This window comes from Eptatretus burgeri, chromosome 14 (assembly GCF_056783735.1).
Source record: "Eptatretus burgeri isolate ZD-2024b chromosome 14, Ebu_testis_v1, whole genome shotgun sequence".
NCBI classification, from domain to species: Eukaryota; Metazoa; Chordata; class Myxini; order Myxiniformes; family Myxinidae; genus Eptatretus; species Eptatretus burgeri.
Genome location: NC_140974.1, coordinates 48,615,522 through 48,628,407, shown reverse-complemented (window position 1 = coordinate 48,628,407; position 12,886 = coordinate 48,615,522).

Here is a 12,886-nt window from a genome sequence, read left to right as displayed (position 1 = left end):
CTCTCTCTCTCTCTCTCTCTCTCTCTCTCTCTCTCTCTCTCTCTCTCTCTCTCTCTCTCTCTCTCTCTCTCTCTCTCTCTCTCTCTCTCTCTCTCTCTCTCTCTCTCTCTCTCTCTCTCTCTCTCTCTCTCTCTCTCTCTCTCTCTCTCTCTCTCTCTCTCTCTCTCTCTCTCTCTCTCTCTCTCTCTCTCTCTCTCTCTCTCTCTCTCTCTCTCTCTCTCTCTCTCTCTCTCTCTCTCTCTCTCTCTCTCTCTCTCTCTCTCTCTCTCTCTCTCTCTCTCTCTCTCTCTCTCTCTCTCTCTCTCTCTCTCTCTCTCTCTCTCTCTCTCTCTCTCTCTCTCTCTCTCTCTCTCTCTCTCTCTCTCTCTCTCTCTCTCTCTCTCTCTCTCTCTCTCTCTCTCTCTCTCTCTCTCTCTCTCTCTCTCTCTCTCTCTCTCTCTCTCTCTCTCTCTCTCTCTCTCTCTCTCTCTCTCTCTCTCTCTCTCTCTCTCTCTCTCTCTCTCTCTCTCTCTCTCTCTCTCTCTCTCTCTCTCTCTCTCTCTCTCTCTCTCTCTCTCTCTCTCTCTCTCTCTCTCTCTCTCTCTCTCTCTCTCTCTCTCTCTCTCTCTCTCTCTCTCTCTCTCTCTCTCTCTCTCTCTCTCTCTCTCTCTCTCTCTCTCTCTCTCTCTCTCTCTCTCTCTCTCTCTCTCTCTCTCTCTCTCTCTCTCTCTCTCTCTCTCTCTCTCTCTCTCTCTCTCTCTCTCTCTCTCTCTCTCTCTCTCTCTCTCTCTCTCTCTCTCTCTCTCTCTCTCTCTCTCTCTCTCTCTCTCTCTCTCTCTCTCTCTCTCTCTCTCTCTCTCTCTCTCTCTCTCTCTCTCTCTCTCTCTCTCTCTCTCTCTCTCTCTCTCTCTCTCTCTCTCTCTCTCTCTCTCTCTCTCTCTCTCTCTCTCTCTCTCTCTCTCTCTCTCTCTCTCTCTCTCTCTCTCTCTCTCTCTCTCTCTCTCTCTCTCTCTCTCTCTCTCTCTCTCTCTCTCTCTCTCTCTCTCTCTCTCTCTCTCTCTCTCTCTCTCTCTCTCTCTCTCTCTCTCTCTCTCTCTCTCTCTCTCTCTCTCTCTCTCTCTCTCTCTCTCTCTCTCTCTCTCTCTCTCTCTCTCTCTCTCTCTCTCTCTCTCTCTCTCTCTCTCTCTCTCTCTCTCTCTCTCTCTCTCTCTCTCTCTCTCTCTCTCTCTCTCTCTCTCTCTCTCTCTCTCTCTCTCTCTCTCTCTCTCTCTCTCTCTCTCTCTCTCTCTCTCTCTCTCTCTCTCTCTCTCTCTCTCTCTCTCTCTCTCTCTCTCTCTCTCTCTCTCTCTCTCTCTCTCTCTCTCTCTCTCTCTCTCTCTCTCTCTCTCTCTCTCTCTCTCTCTCTCTCTCTCTCTCTCTCTCTCTCTCTCTCTCTCTCTCTCTCTCTCTCTCTCTCTCTCTCCAGTCTCTCTCTCTCTCTCTCTCTCTCTCTCTCTCTCTCTCTCTCTCTCTCTCTCTCTCTCTCTCTCTCTCTCTCTCTCTCTCTCTCTCTCTCTCTCTCTCTCTCTCTCTCTCTCTCTCTCTCCAGTCTCTCTCTCTCTCTCTCTCTCTCTCTCTCTCTCTCTCTCTCTCTCTCTCTCTCTCTCTCTCTCTCTCTCTCTCTCTCTCTCTCTCTCTCTCTCTCTCTCTCTCTCTCTCTCTCTCTCTCTCTCTCTCTCTCTCTCTCTCTCTCTCTCTCTCTCTCTCTCTCTCTCTCTCTCTCTCTCTCTCTCTCTCTCTCTCTCTCTCTCTCTCTCTCTCTCTCTCTCTCTCTCTCTCTCTCTCTCTCTCTCTCTCTCTCTCTCTCTCTCTCTCTCTCTCTCTCTCTCTCTCTCTCTCTCTCTCTCTCTCTCTCTCTCTCTCTCTCTCTCCAGTCTCTCTCTCTCTCTCTCTCTCTCTCTCTCTCTCTCTCTCTCTCTCTCTCTCTCTCTCTCTCTCTCTCTCTCTCTCTCTCTCTCTCTCTCTCTCTCTCTCTCTCTCTCTCTCTCTCCCTCACCAGTCTCTCTCTCTCTCTCTCACCAGTCTCTCTCTCTCTCTCTCTCTCTCTCTCTCTCTCTCTCTCTCTCTCTCTCTCTCTCTCTCTCTCTCTCTCGCCCCCTGCTGGCTGTTGGTACGTTGTGTGTACTGTCATGGCCACTCCTTGCTTTGTGTCGTGAGTACCCCCTCCTCTGCTGTGCTCTTTGGTGTTTCCACTTTCCCCATTTTTCGTTTCCCATGTGTTCGTTTTCTACTTGTGGACTTTTCCCGTGTTATTTTTCCTTCCTGTTTGGAGAAGAAAGAAAGAGAGAGAGAGAGAGAGCGCCCACGGTCTCGTGTCGAGAAAATCGTAGGCCGAAGGCCTGTCATGGCCGCCGGGGGAGGTTTTTCTCGTTCACTGCGACCGTGTTCTTTGTTAATTCTCAACTTTAATTGTTGATTTCTTGGTGTTTGTGAAAACGCCTTATTTCTCTCGATAAAGTTTTCTAACTTGTTTTCTTGAGTTGTAATGGCGGGTGAACGTTTCCGTGTCGAGATGTTCGAGTCACTAACTCGTAAACAGGCTGTTTTTTTCTTCCCTCCCAGTGAGGTGGAACTTAACGATGTGCTTTCCGCCATTGGTAACATCGTTGGTTTTCATAATATTCGTGCTGCTTCTTGCATGAATCAGAAGTTTGTGGTGTTTGTGTCCGAGGAACACATGGTCGCCACGGTGGTTGAGCATGGCCTGTTCATCGAACCAAACACTTACCTCTCTGTGTTCGCTTTACAGGCCCCAACAGTTAAAGTTAACATTAATAATATTTCACCATTTATAAGGAACCAGGACTTGTGTAACCAGTTAAACAAGTTCGGTAAGGTTGTGTCGAGGATTTCAATGGTGCCGATGCGTAATGTTAGCGATAAATGTAAACACGTCATGTCCTTTAAAAGAGTGGTTTATATGATATTACCTGAAAATGGTAAAACACTGAATGTTGTACTCAGTGTAAAAACCGACGGCTTTGAATATAAAATGTTTGCCTCCTCAGAGGTTATGACGTGTTTTGGGTGTGAAGCTTACGGGCATGTGAAGAGTGTTTGTCCCAATGCGGTTACACCGCCAAAACGTGAAGGTGCGGTGAGGAACGATTCTTCCTCACCACAAACTGATGGGGAGAAGGTGAATTGGGAGCCTCGCCCCGCCCCCCACCGGCTGAGGTGTTTGACGGATTGGACTCGTCCACCCCGACCGGCGTTGGAGAGAGGGTGTGTAATCGTGACGTAAATAATCTACCCCCCCCCCACCCCACCAAACGAGGAAGTGAAAGTGGTTGCTTCCTCTCCTTTACCATCCACTGTACAGGACAGTGTGGACGATATGGAGCTATCTGTTACGGATACCAGGAAAAAAGGCCAAAAACGGTCAAATGTTGATGCCTTTGATGCTAAGGAGCAGAATAAGGTCCAGATCGTGTCAGGCTCGGTGGACCTCCAAGGTACGTCTCACATTGGAAACCCCTTGGTGGTACCGGAGTCGTGTGCGGATATGGAAACTTCGCTTGTTCCACTGGCCGACTCCGAGCGAGACACAGAGAACAGTGAGGTATCTCAGGATGTTTTAAGTGTTCATCCTGTTCGCCAAACTTGTTCAGACGAGTTAATAGCTATGTCTGACAGTGATGGAGAAATAGATAAAGGGGAAAATCCCTGTGAGTTAAATGTCAACCCCTCCCTCAAAGATGATGATGTAAGGGTTATAGAGGGGAAGGACATGGACAAGGCAAATTCGGAGGGGTCCATAAACAGAGCAAAACTTTCTGTTGAGCCAAAAGTAAGTGTTCCACAAGTAATAGGAGAGGCCATAGATGAAGCACTTGATTCAGATGAAACCTCTTATACCCCACATTTTAGTGCTTTAAGCTCTCAAGAGGATGAATGGGGAAACAATACAACCTTAGTGTCTCAAGAAAATGTGATTAAATTCCTGGATGACACATTCAGGAAAAGAAATGTAAAAATCAAAGATTACTTCCCGAATTTACACGATTTCATTAAAACTGCAAGGAGTATGATTCGTGAACCTTATCAGGTTAACATGTCAGATCCTCAATTACAAAGGTTAAGGATATGTGTTACTCAGGCTGGTAAAGAGCTTCAAGAATAACTAACAGAATGGAGATACAAGTAGCATCCCTGGACATCAATGGAGGCTGCAGTTGTGTGCGTCGCCTCCAGGTATTTCAGCTCTTCCAAAATGAAAACATTGATGCGCTAATGCTACAGGAGACGCATGCAAATCGGTCTACTGAGGATGAGTGGTGTAAAATCTTTCAAGGTTGTCTTTTTTTCTCTCGAGTGCGCTTGTTGAGGCCAAGGCTGGTGTGGCAATAGTGTTGCATCCTCAACTCCAGCCTTCGGAGATAACTTGTAAGGAAATGTGCAAAGGTTACTTACTGTCTGTGCAATTTGTCAGTAGTAACCTAAAGATTTGCATGACAAATGTTTACTGTCCTAGTGCTAACTCTGAAAGAGGTGCCTTTCTGTACAAGTGGCAGAGTTTGTAAGCACCGTTGACTTAACCATGTTGTTGTGTCTGAGGGTGACTACAGCTGCACCCTCAACCCACAACTTGATTGGAACACTTGTGAGCCTCATCCACCCAGTGCAAACTTGTGAGCCTCATCCACCCAGTGCAAGGCCTTTGGCACAGCTCGTCAAAACGTTTAAACTGGTGGATGTGTGGTGGGTACAAAACCGTGATATCCGTCAGTATACATGGGTTTGTGCATCAAGAAATGCTTTGACGATGGCTCGCCGAGACAGGTTTTATGTTAATCATGAAATGGCAAACATTGTTAAGAACTCTTATATAAGGCCGTCTGGTTTTCCGATCATCACATGATTGTTATGGTGTGTGGCTTTCCTCATCATGTCTGTGGAAGTGCATATTGGACTTTTAATTTGAAACTTTTACAAAGTGAACATTTTATAGAAGCTTTTAAAATGGTATGGGAAAAATGTGAGTCACAAAAGGGTTCACAGCAATGCCAACCCTCCCGATTTCATCGGGAGGCTTCCGAAAATTCACCCAAACTCCCGCCCTTACGATCACTATCCTTATCCTCCCGAAATTTTGATATTTTTGCACTGTTCACTAATCAGAATGTACTAGTATGAGAATTGAATGAAAAGCATCGTCTGCTACGTATAGCATGTGGTAACTCCATAACGTTCGCTGCTACCAAATTGTACGTAAAAAAATGCAAATTCAAATGAGGAGCAGCGAAACATTGGGTCTGGATCTCGCTTAGGCGATCATGCACTGAGATTTAGTGCATGCGGTATGTGTGCAATACAGTGCATGCGGTATGTATGCACAGTGTATATGCATGCGATACGCTCACTGCATGCAGCTGGGCCCCGTACCAGCCCGGCGGTCGCGACCACCGTGCGGTGTTTAACAGCCGCTAGAGTTCTACGAGTCGCGCTGCAGCTGTGGAACATCGACTTCGAAGTTACCGATGCTTCAAGCCCTCGATGTTGATTACGAAATGGCAGAAAAGAAGCTTACGAAGACCAAGAAATGGTCTCAGAAGTACAAGACCGAATACAGTCTCCAATACCCGTGTATTCGAAAGTCTGAAAGAGGAATTCATCATGCGTATTGTACAGTATGCAGCGTTGATATATCAGTTGAGCACGGAGGTCGCGATGATATTCGGAAGCACGTTGGAAGCAAACGGCACACAGACATTGCAAAGGAGAGATCTTCGAGCACGAGTACCGGTACACTTCTGAATTATTTCACCAAACAAGGGACAAGCGAGGAAGAGGATGTTACCCGAGCGGAACTTCTCTTTAGTGGATTTATTGTGGAACATAACTTGCCCATATCAGTCTCAGATCATGCTGGACCTCTATTTCAAAAGATGTTTCCAGATTCAAAAGTTGCTTCAAAGTATGGATGTGCAAGAACAAAAACTTGCAAGATGTGCAAGATGTGCAAGAACAAAAAAAAAAAAAAAAAAAACAAGAACAAAAAGCAAGAAAAAAAAAGAAAAAAAAAAAAGAAAAAAAAAAAAAAAGAACAAGAACAAAGAAGAAAAAAGAACACTGGTCAACAATTTTTTACTTTCTGAATGTTGTCTAGATTTCTACAAGTGAATTAGGGTATTCTGGCACTGCTGAATCAGGAAATGGCATCCGTTTCTCTCCATCAGGTCAGGTTTTTGTGCTAAGTTGATTTGAAAAAAATCAGATCTTGTGACAAAATCAATTACATTTTTGTGGCATTATCAGCTGATTTTTGTCAACACATATCATCCTAAACATGTTTTTAAGAAAAAAAATGTTTTGCCAACAACATTTATTGATTACATGATAGAAACATCGATTACTGTCATCTGAATGGTGGGCATTGATAAAGGTAAGTACAAGTAAATTGCATGTTGCGTCACCACTGTTCAAACTTCAGGGCTTGAACTTCCGTTTCTTCGAACTCCTGGAATGTTCAGCGGCAGGGAGGTCTCTCTTCAGATTCCAACAGTAGTCAGCCATCATGACTGCGTCCCAGCGACCCTGATACCTGGTCTCCATCTCCTTCATGTCCTGATGGAATCTCTCCCCCTGCTCGTCACTCATTGAACCCAGGTTCTCAGGAAACCGGTTCATATGTGAAAATAGGTAGTGCATCTTGATGCTCATGTTGCAGTCCAGGTTTCTGAAAGCAGTCAGCATGTTGTTGACAAGTTCTGCGTAGTTTCTGGCCTTATTGTTGCCAAGAACGTTCTTCACTACCAAAACAAATGTATTCCACGCTTCCAGTTCCACTTCGTTCATTGAGTTTTTGAACTCTGGATCTCTGATGAGCTGACGGATCTGAGAACCATCAAAGATGCCAGCTTTCAACTTCTCCATGGTCAATCCTGGAAAAGCCTGGCACAAGTAAGTGAAGCAGTCACCATCTTTGTCCAGAGCCTTGGTGAACTGCTTGATTAAGCCGAGCTTGATGTGCAGCGGTGGGAAGAGTATTCTGTCTCTGTCCACCAGAGGGTCGTTGATGACGTTTCTTTCTTTGCATGGCACCAATTCCTCCCGCACAGGCCAGTCCTTCTTCGTGTAATGCTGAGCACGGTCCCTACTATCCCACATGCACAGAAAACATGGGTACTTGGTGAAGCCAGACTGTTGTCCCAACAAAAAGTTCACCATCTTCAGGTCAACACAAATAAACCACTTATGCTGATCATAACCAATTTTCTCCAGCACGTACTTCACCACTTCATACTTCTCCTTCAGTGTAGTCGAGTGAGCAATGGGTACAGAGGCAAACTGGTTGCCGTTGTGTAGCAGAACACATTTCAGTGATCGCTTGCTGCTGTCAATGAACAGTCTCCAATCTTTGGGTTCGTACTGTGGCACTCCAAGCTTGAGCAGAAGCGCATGTCATAAATTGGCGCATGTAGATATTGTACATTCTTCAGAGTTCGTTATTTCAAGAAATACAACTTTTTTGTATCACATTATTACAAAATCTGCCCCATTAACTTTAGTTTTGATCCACGAACTTTATGCTTTGCCTCACCAATTTTTGGAAGATTTTGAGGTTTTATGACTTCAAACTGATCCCTTTTCGACATAATCACCTAGAACTATCGTACCTGAATACTTCTTGTCATTAAAATAATTATTTCCAATCAAAACAATTATTTGACATGACATTTTACCCTCACCAACTTCTTCTAAAATGCTCCACACATGCGTACATGTGAACAAATATGTAAAAAACGACATGTGGCCATATCTCAAAAACTTGACCTGATTGAACAAAACTAATGTGAGTTTTGGATTCAGCGCATCAGATTCGTCCTAAATCAGCTTAAAAATGCAGACAACAAATTTGTTGTTGACCAGTGTAATTGGTGAGTTGTCAAATGTTACTGCTTCATCTATTGCCGATATTGCTAGACTAGCTCCATTTAGCCTAGCTACAGACGGTAGCAATGACAGTGGTGAGGCCCAGCTATATCCTGTCCTGATTTCGTACTATGACAACAGTGCTGGGATTGTGAAGCAAGGTTTGCTAAGTTTGCCTGCGTGCAAACAAGATTCCACTGGAGAAAACATTTTCAAACTGCTTGATCATGAGTTCAGTGACAGGAAAATTCCGTGGGGAAATTGTGTTTCCTTTTGTGCTGATAATGCCTCTGTCATGGTGGGCAAGCACAAAGGAGTCGCTGCTTATATCCACAAACAAAATCCAGAGTGCTACATCATGGGATGCCCTTGCCATATGATGCACAATACGGCCAAGAAGGCGGCTCAGGCCTTACCCGTTGAATTAGATGACTTTCTCATCGATATTTACTACTACTTGGACAAAAGTAGTAAACGCGTCAAAGGAGTGAAAGCACTGCAAGAACTCTGTGATGCCCCGACACACAAGATTCTGAAGCATGTCGCAACAAGGTGGCTGTCCCTTGGTCAGTGCCTAGACAGGCTGATTGAACAGTGGGAGCCACTTCGCCTCTTCTTCAAAGAAGAAGTCCGAAGAAAAATGCAACCAACTGTAGCCAAGACTCTAACAACGAGCAAGAAGGACGGCACTGTATCTACTGCCAGTACTGGCACTGCAGGATCAAGCACTAGTGGAGCAGCATTCACCACTACCACTGCAGTATCTGCTGCGAAGAAGACAGCAGGGACAGCACCAAAACCAATGCTGAGAGCAGGTAGCATCACCGGCCCTTCATCACGTTCATCTACAAAGCAGATCCCTTCAGAGTCGAGAAAGACTGTGATAGTCCCATCTACAGGCAAAGAAGGACCCAAGTTAAGTTCTGCTTTTGCCAAATCACTTGATAGAAGCTCAGCAAAACCTTCGAATCAGAGGTCTTCTTCCTTGGCTGCACCTACCTCAAGCTCTCTCCTCAAACGTAAAATTGGATCTGGTACTACGAGTCTGACCTCTTCTGCTGGCAGTAAACGCAAGTGTGATCGCCCTGCGGCTAAGTGTACTACGAGTTCTACAACTAAAAGCGCATCTTCCTCAAACACTGTGCAGGAATCTAGAGAAAAACGTGTCAACAGGATGTTCTTGTCTCCACAAACAAAACTCTATTGTTTCTTCCTTCGATATGCTAACAAGCTTTTTGAGAAGGGGAATCTTCTGCTCCAAAGAGACGAACCCTGTATTCATCTCCTGATCTTGGTCTTCTGGTCTTCTGAATTGAATGGTCTTCTGAAAGATATCTTCGTACGGTTTTTGAAACCATCGGTGTCATCGGTTGCTCTGGTAAATGTACCCTTCTCTGACAGAAATCATCAGAAGAATGATGAGGACCTCATGATTGGGAACGATGCCAAACTGTATTATAAGGGAACAAAGGAGTCTCAAGAAATCCACCTTCACTCTGAGTGAGTCAGACATCCAAGGTTTCTTCAGTGCAGTTCGCTCATATTATGTGAAAGCCTGCAATTACATCTTCAAAACCTGGCCGCTAGGTGATGAATTAGCCAAGCATGCTCAGGTGCTGGATGTTAAGCTACACCAAGAAGTGGGGTTTGACTGTGTGGAGTTTTTCATCAAGAAATTCCCCTGTCTGTTCAGTGGCGGTGATAGTGACATAAACAGTCTTGAGAGTGAATTCGCTCACTACCAGGCAGACGCCTCCATAGCTACAATTGCTACTGAGACAGTGAGAGTGGATGAGCAGTGGCATCGGATTTCACAGCTCACAGATCCCTGCACTGGTGCCAAGAAGTATCCTAATTTGAGCAAAGTGATGAAGGGAATCTTGGTCATTCCTCATTCGAACGCATCATGTGAGCGGGCACTCAGTCTTGTACGGAAGAATCATACTGAATTTCGTCCCAATTTGAGTGTCAAAACCCTGGAAGCTCTCTTAATTGAAAAACTAGCTCATAGCACCCCTTGCTACCAGAGAGAATACAGCAAAGACATAATCAGAAGGGCTAAAAGAGCCACACAGCTGTCACTCAGCAAAGCTGCCATGGAAAAAGCAAGCAGCAGTCGTACCAGCCAGTAAGGTAAGAAAAATATTGCTTCTTTTGTGCTTTTTGTTAATCTTTCATTGTCCCCTAACTTACTAATATTAACATACATGTAACATTAAAAAGTGCACAATTTTCCCCTTTTTTTGTTCAAAAAGTGGGAATTCTTAACATGTTAAATGCTCCAAAATAGGGCTCAGAGGGCACTAGAGAGCGTCTAGAACCCCAGAGCTTCCAGGGCCCTAAGGCGGGCCCTGGACCCCGGCGCAAGGGTCGAGCGCTCCGCACTCGAGATGTGCGCTTCGCGCACATTATTTGGTGTCGGTTGAAAATCCTCCCTAATTCTGATTTCCAAAAGTTGGCATCTCTGTAGAGAGCGTCTAGAACCCCAGAGCTTCCAGGGCCCTAAGGCGGGCCATGGACCCCGGCGCAAGGGTCGAGCGCTCCGCGCTCGAGATGTGCGCTTGGCGCACATAATTTGGTGTCGGTTGAAAATCCTCCCTAATTCTGATTTCCAAAAGTTGGCATCTCTGGGTTCATATTTGAACTTAAGACAAAGTGGGACTGCACAAAGACCCAAATCAAATGTTTTTGCCAACATTACTGCTCTTACAGTACATACAACACTTTTGGTGTGATATCTGCTTTAAAAAACGATATACTTATCTGTGAGCAGAAAGCTGGATTGTCGAGCGTGAATGTCCAGCAGTTGTCGGAGAAAAGGACCCTTCTGGCTGAAATGGTGAAAGAGCGGGCGGCCGGTGCATTCGTCTGACTGCGGAACGAAAAAATCCAACTTGACACACCAAACAAAGGGTTCTTCAATTTGGAAAAAATGGTCAAGACCTCTTAACAAATCCATGCTTTGTGCTCTTCTGGCGGTGATTTGTTGACCTCCCAGAGTGATATCAAGCATGAACTACAAGATTATTTTTCTAAACTCTTCGCAAAAAGAGCTGTGAATGAGAAGAACAGGAATGCGATGCCTGAACAGCTCCCTTCTCTGTCTGAAGACCAACAACAATTGCTTGAGCCTGGCATTTCTCTTGGAGAACTTACTGCTGTGCTCAAGGATAGCAAGGATGGAAAAGCCCCTGGACTAGACGGCCTTCCGGCTGAATTTTATAAGGCTTTCTGGAACATTCTAGGCCCTACTGTTCTTGAGGTCTTTCAGGAGAGTGTTGAACAAGGTGAATTGCCATTGAGCTGCCGGAGGGCAGTTTTGTGTCTCCTTCCGAAGAAAGCAAACCTGCTGAAGGTTAATAATAGTCTTTGTTACCCTTTCCCCTTTCTGCGAGGCATCCGTCAGGGCTGTGCGCTATCAGGCATGCTCGACAATCTATCCGTTGAACCTTTATTAGTTTTACTTCGGAACTCAGTGTTAGAAGTCTCTCTTTCACAAAACTCCAAAGTCGTTGTTTCAGCTTATGCTGATGATATTTGTGTTGCTATTGCAAATCAAAAAGATGTTTCTGAGGTCTCTCGTTGCCTTACCCAGTTTGAGCTTGCTTCTACTGCAAGGGTAAATTGTAAAAACGTGTAGCTTTTTGGGTGGGCCCCAGATCGCCTTCCTCGTCCCTGTGTGTTTTACCAGTAGTGGGGCAACTTAGCTAAATATAGCATAACAATTGTGCATTTTGTGAGGAAAGCACCAAATTTGGCACACGAGTTGCCTATCATATTATGAACAGATTTGGATATTGGGCCATCTCAAAATTTTTGATGGCAGTGGAAAATGGCTGCCACAGCCATCAGTGGCTGGATTTGAGATGGCCCAATATCCAAATCTGTTCATAATACGATAGGCTACAAGTGTGCCAAATTTGGTGCTTTCCTCACAGAATGCACAATTGTTATGCTAAGTTGCCCCACTACAGGAGGAATACAGTGGAATAGTGAGGGGTTTAAATATTTCGGCTTATTTCTAGGAATTGAAGTGTATGAACAATAAAATCGGGAGAACTTCCTGGAAAAAATTAAATTGAAACTGGCAAGGTGGAGAAGATTGTACCAACTTCTCTCGCTTAAGACATGGGTATCAATCATAAACAACCTGGTGGTTCCAATTATTTGGCATAAAGTTATCCCACTTGAACCTCCGAGATACTTGGTCACAGGCATTCAGAGGGTTCTGACTGATTTTTTTTTTCTGGGGTGGCCACCATTGGCTGGGCCCAGACTTGGTCTGCAGACCCCAAAATGCAGGTGGTCAAAATCTGATGCATATCCCAAGTCGGGTAATGGCATTCCGAATTTCCACGAATAAGCGCCTACTGTACAGTGAGTGTGTTCCTTGGCGAGTGGCGATCTCTCACCAACGCCTGGTTGCAGAAAGTGGAAGGTCTGAAATATGACCGTGAACTTTTCCTCATCGACCTGCAACACGTTGACATGTCTCAGCTCCCCAGTTTTCATCAGAGCCTTTTGAATGCTTGGCAAGTCCTCGAAGTGCAACGTTTAGACGTATCATATGATGCCTAAAAGTTTGTACATGAGCCATTAGTTCGGAATCCTTTATTCTCTAGAATTTCAACCTCCAGGTCGTTTATGCATTGTTTCACCAGTGTTGGAATAAACAGAGTGCGAGACCTGTTGCAGCCATCCTTGAATGCCTGGCTACCTGTAAGCTCACTTTCATCAAAAACTGGTGTTTGTTCTGCTCGTATTGTGGAAAATGTCTTGAAAGCAGTAATTCAAACCTTTCATAGACTAAACATCAGGTGGACTGGGGTGGATGAAGTGGTAGAATCATGTCTCTATTTCTCTGAACTTCAAATTGCCTCAAAAAAACAAGAGGGTGTGTTCTCCTCAAACTTAGAGGAAATTGGTGTGTTTCACGTCATGGGGAAAACGGCAATCTACAACATATGTCTGGAAGCATGTATACCTGGTTTTA